This window comes from Arvicanthis niloticus, chromosome 17, assembly GCF_011762505.2.
Source record: "Arvicanthis niloticus isolate mArvNil1 chromosome 17, mArvNil1.pat.X, whole genome shotgun sequence".
Taxonomy (NCBI): Eukaryota; Metazoa; Chordata; class Mammalia; order Rodentia; family Muridae; genus Arvicanthis; species Arvicanthis niloticus.
This window is the reverse complement of record NC_047674.1, coordinates 6,866,058-6,871,867: the sequence shown is the minus strand read 5'-3', so window position 1 is coordinate 6,871,867 and position 5,810 is coordinate 6,866,058. Positions and strand designations below refer to the sequence as shown.

At 34.1% G+C, this 5,810-nt stretch overlaps 1 non-coding gene across 1 annotated transcript; it reads left to right on the top strand.

Moving 5' to 3' along the window:
* The first annotated feature begins 4,893 nt into the window (after positions 1-4,893).
* LOC117722814 (U6 spliceosomal RNA) lies at positions 4,894-5,001 on the top strand. Its single transcript, XR_004608583.1, has one exon. It is a non-coding gene; the product is annotated as a U6 spliceosomal RNA (small nuclear RNA).
* Positions 5,002-5,810: the final 809 nt, after the last annotated feature.

Genomic DNA, 5,810 nt, shown 5'->3' with positions numbered 1-5,810 from the left:
GATGCTCTGTTTGATATCAGCAAGCTGCAGGCTCTGCTTTTATTTAATTATTTTTCCAGGTTGAGAGAGTTCATCATTGGTTCACTAGTTCCACCCTTCTTTCAGCAACTGTGTAGCTCTCTGAAAGATAGGTATGGGAGAAAGGGAACTTGTATGTCATGGAGAAAGTAGTAAGATGGATCATTTGTAGCTTTGTTTAAGGAGGACATAGTAGGCATAACCTTGGTCATGAAATTATTAAGACTTTCAGGTATTCGGTGATGATTTAATATCTCACATTATATGTATCTGATAATGGACTCTTGTGTGATTGTTCTGGAGAAAGCTTTCTTATGAGGGGCAGTTGGGAATGATGCTCTGTTTGATAAACATTGTAACATATGTTTGTCTGGGAGTCCATATGCACAAATTCTGATTCTCTATGCAGGAATGCCATGTAGCTAAAATTATGAAAAACCAAATGACCTCTGACCTACTGGTGGCACTTTCACATTTATTTTCTGTTCATGAAGCAGAAAGTGTCTGTAATAATTAATGATTCCAGGTTCTACTGAAGCCTCTTACTTGATCTTATAGGAAGGTGATGCAATAAGCTCATGTCCAAGCATCTGAAAATTCAGGGAACACCACATGATGTGCAATCTACTCCCTTGGAACTTTCTACCAAATTGCAATTTTACATTGTGTGTTTCTGTGATAATGGTAGGTTTTGTTGTTGTTATCTTATATTTATTATATTATATTATGTTATATATCTTATTGTTGTTGCTTATAAATCTCTTCCCAATGACTGACAGTCAGTCCTCTGAAGACTAACAGTGGTATAATTTTATAAAAGAAATGAAATTCCTAAACCATCAAAAGTCTATGTTCACTTTTTTTTCCATTTTTATTTGGAGTGCTTTTTCCTTGTAACTTTGCAATTTTATATTAATGTCTTTTACCTCAACAGAAAAGCACTTGCCTCTCCAGTTGCCCTGATATTCAGTGTGCTGCAGTGATAACCGATCTAAAGACAAAAAAATAAAACAAAAAATTAAGCAAAGATATTATTTTATTATGATTATATAGTTTTATATTTTATAACTTTATATTATTAAACACATAATTTGTACATAATTGTATAGAATTAAAAATTTTAATTTTACCTAATGATAATCTCATCAAAACAGTCATTCACATGTAATTTGATTTTAGATGTTTTAAATGTTTAATACTTTGTCACGAGTTTTTAAATGTACATTTAACATTATCATAAAAATGCAATGGCACATACATAAAACATACTTTGATAATTTTGAAACTTCTGTTCAAAAAGTTTATTGTGATCATTAGTCACTTGGAAATTAAATTAGGTTACATCGAGGTCTGTGGGTACAGTTTCAACTTCCAGGCTATAAGGTTTCTTGTATGGAGAAATTTAGAGTCATTCTGGACAACAATGTGAAACTTTTTCCCTACATAGCAGGAGAAGGAGGCTCAGAATTAAAAATGAAAGAGAAGGAAAGGAGAGAAAATAGAGAGGAAGACACCGAGGAGAGACAGGAAGAGAAGAAGTAGAAGAAAAAGAAAGAAAGAAAGAAAGAAAGAAAGAAAGAAAGAAAGAGAAGAAAAGAAAGAAAGAGAAGAAAAGAAAGAAAATTAAATACCACTAAAGGAAAATTTGTAAGGCTTAATGTTTAAATTTGAATCATATAATATGTATCTATTAATACATATGTTTAACTTATAAATGTTGGTTAAGTTAACAAAGTTTTCGGGATTGAAGCTACACATTTGACAACCATTTGACATTTATTCAATGCCCATCTTTGCATGTCTCTATATTTAATATGGTATGATAAATTATCATTAAGTCTTTAAGTATCTTTCTCCATATCAAATATATGGATATTGTAAAAAGCATTGCAGTTTATTTAAATAGGGAAATGCTGAAGGGGTTATCCCAAGCTTGATCTCCCAACATGCAACACACATTCAGTACTGTGAATGCGCTTGGTTTTCCATGCAGTAACAATTTTTTTTTAAATCAATTAAAATGCTATACTGATTTTTGAGATGTTGCTTTAAGCTCCTTACTTATGGAATGGTATCATTGTGATTTTTAATTCTGCTTTCACTTTTAAGCTCACTTTCCTCTTAAGTGTTATAGGTTCATTTTTATATTTCTCATGATTGCTTATAACATCCTGTCTTCTCTTTGAATAACATAGTGTTAGCAAACATAAACATTCTTTCTTGTATTTAGATTACTCAAGTCACTGAAAATTGTGTAAATAAAAATTTCTAGACTGTGAAAACTCAATCTTTTATGTTTTCTTCAAGTATAATTTTAAATTAAGAACTTTGTATTTAAGACAAATACTACATATTATAGTCACAGACATCCTAAACTAGAAATTACTTTGGGTGAAATTACTTGTGATAGTATATACCTGCTGCTGCAATAGTAGCATTAACGTTATTGTGGTAACCAATCATTCACCAATTAGATCTAATGCCCACCCCACAATGAAGTTTGTACCTGTCCCTGTTAAAGGAACTAAAAACCTGTGGCTAATTGCATCATAGGTCCTAGGGAAGAACCCAATACTACGCAGTACTAATAGAGTGCTGTTATTCTGTTAAATTGAGTTAGTATTAAAACATCTACCATTTCTTTGTAATGAGACCAGTTGAAAGAGATGTGAGCATTATAAAAATTAGTTGAGTTGAATTGTGCACACTTGCATGTGTGTAACAATGATAAAGAAAGGGTCATGTATTTGAGAGAAAATGGTAGGTATGGGAGGATTTAAATGAAAGAGAGGATGGAATAAAAATGATGTGAAGACACCACTTATGTATAAAATACCCAAAATAAAAAATCAGATTGAATGATAAAGGTAAATAAAACCTGGTCAGGATCAGATTCCATAAAGTTTACCTTATCCACTGGGGATGATTCTTTCACATAAAATATATTAAAGACTGCTAGTTTGCATCTCACTCCCTGAAAATTTGTACATTCAAGCAGAGTCCATGGCTGGCTACGACCCTATGGTATGTACCCCTGAAAGAGTCCCTTTCCCATGAGATTGTCCGTTTTCTTGTCCCATGACAGAATACAAGAAGAAAAATCACTTAATCTGAAACCCCAAAAGCCACTTACTCAAATTCTTCTATAAAATGGAGTTTATGCCCTCACCACAGCTCATTCTCCTTAGTGTTGGAGAAAGTAAAAATCTTAATTTTCATAGTTAAAGAGTTGAAAGGCTGCCCCACAAAGTATACATGGTGACGTTTACACAACCCAAGTGACAAGACTTGAGCATGAGAGCTCCTTTTCTACTGACTGAACCCCACCTGCAAGTCATTACATACCATCATACGGTTCTCAGGGCCTTACCACATTATTTATGGAGCTTGACTGGACTGTCAGAAAATAATAGCAGCATTTTATACTCTGCTCTGCTGTGCCTTGCATCTAAATGTTCCTCAGCAACACGAGTAAATTCTTATATCACTCCTGTGCAAGATTGGATAAATATTATGACATCAAGTTCTACAGATGGGGAAGTGGAAAATGAACCCCAGATGTTAAATAATTTTCTTCAATCCCAAGTCACTATGTAGCACTTTGCCACAAACTAAATAAATAATTTCAGGGATCATAAGTGATGTTCAGGAAAGTAGAAATGGGTGGGGTAAAGAGAGTGTGCAGACGTCAATTCAGTATGGGACAGCCACAGTGGGAGTCATTAAACTTAGAACATTATTGAGATAAGAAAGTGGGATTAACTCACAAAAATTTACCTATAGCATCTATCCTGGGAAGTTTCAAAATGCTTTGAAATTGGAGAATTAAAATGTCTGTCCTCCCAGCTATTTCTTCTAGACAGAAGTTTGAGAGCAGTCTAGGAAGAAAATTGAATAGATTTCAAATGAGGGATTATGTCTCAGATGGACTCATTATAAACTCTGGTAATGAGCTTTTAGAATGAAAAAGAAAAGATTGGTTGAAAATGTATATAAAAATGTATATTTATTATATCACCAGTACTAGAATTCTTCTTTTCAGTAATATATATTTGAAATTATTTAATCATTTTTTAAAATTTTTTTGCTGGATATTTTATTTACAGTTCAGATGTTTTCCCCTTTCCCCATTTTCCCCTGACCCAGAAACCCCTTATCCCATCCCCCCTCCTCCTGCTTCTATGAGGATGTGCTCCCACCCATCCACTCCCACCTCCCTGCGCTCTAATTCCTGCACACTGGGTCATCCAGACTTCCTGGGATCAAGGACTGCCTCTCCCTCCTATGCCGGACAAGGCCATCCTCCCCTACATATACAGTTGGAGCCATAGGTCCCTCCTTATGTGCTCCCAGGCTAGTGGTTTAGATCCTGGGAGCTCTCGTTTTCCATATGTTCATGTTGAGTACTTCTTCACTCCTCACACAATATTTATTCATAGTTATACACATAAATTAAGTATGTTTAACATGTATTATTACATGTTATATATGCATTTATGATATATATTATATATCATATAATATATATCATATAATAAATGTGCATGTGTGTTGATAAATGCTGTGGTTATTTTACCATTTTCTCTAGGTATTGGTTAAGAAAAAATTTTTCCCATTTGCTACTAATAATTTGGTTTCCTTGTGAGCTAAGTTTAAATCAAGGTTTCTTACACACACACACACACACACACACACACACACACGCATGCACACACACACACAAACACAAATTATATGTCTTGCTATTGACCCATTAATATACTGTATATTCTCTGTGAATATGAATTATCATGCCATCTAAAATTTGTTTGTATTTTTCTGGTCAGATTCTGGCATATAGTAGATGTCCAATAAAACATTTTAACAGTACTGATTGATTTCGTACTTCAGTATATCATATACTAAAATGGAACAGTATGGAAAAGATTTACATGACTCCTACACAAGAGTGAAATGAAAGCTTGTCAGAAGTTCAATATTTTTGATGTTACCTTTTAATATTCAAATGTATGTGCTCAATTTGGAATACCTTTAGAGGTCAGGGATTTATTCAGGAACCATGTGGGAAGGTGAAATCATTTAGTGATGGCCCATCACAGTAGTGTAAATAGTTACAGAGGAATAATGGAACAGGAAGTGTTAAATTGGCATGGGAAATGTGAAGGACAGTGAGCAGTAATGGCCTTCGGAAAACTCTATATGGAAATCTACAAGTAGTACATAAGCTTTCTAAAACATATGCATGTACACACACACATATAAAAAGAGGGCTGAATACTTATGCTATAGTGGAAACACAATATTTCCAACTACATATGGTAGGAAATAAAAATCCGAGAGCCAGGAATAAGTTATCCTTTTGAATTATTGCTCAATGGAGACACATAGACTCTCAATCATTATAGGATATTGCCAAAACTCTTGGCTACCCTTTGGAAATGGAAAGTTTAGACACTTTGATAGTAGATGAGATATACTTGAGTCTCAAAACTTGAGAAAATAAGTTAGTATTTACTCGGAAGCTTCTCCTGTTAGCTCTCACAGTGCTGAAAAATGCTATGCATGCTAATAGGAGAATAGTAATCATTCTCAACCAGTTGTGAACCAAGCAAATTACAACAATTACTGCCCTGAAAATATATGCCTGCTGCTGCAATAGTAGCATTGACCTTATTGTGGTAACCAACTACTTACTAACTGGATCTAATGCCCACCCCAAGATGAAGTCCGTACCTTCCCCTATTAAAGCAACTAAGAACCTGTGACTAGATGCATCATATGTCCTAGGGGAG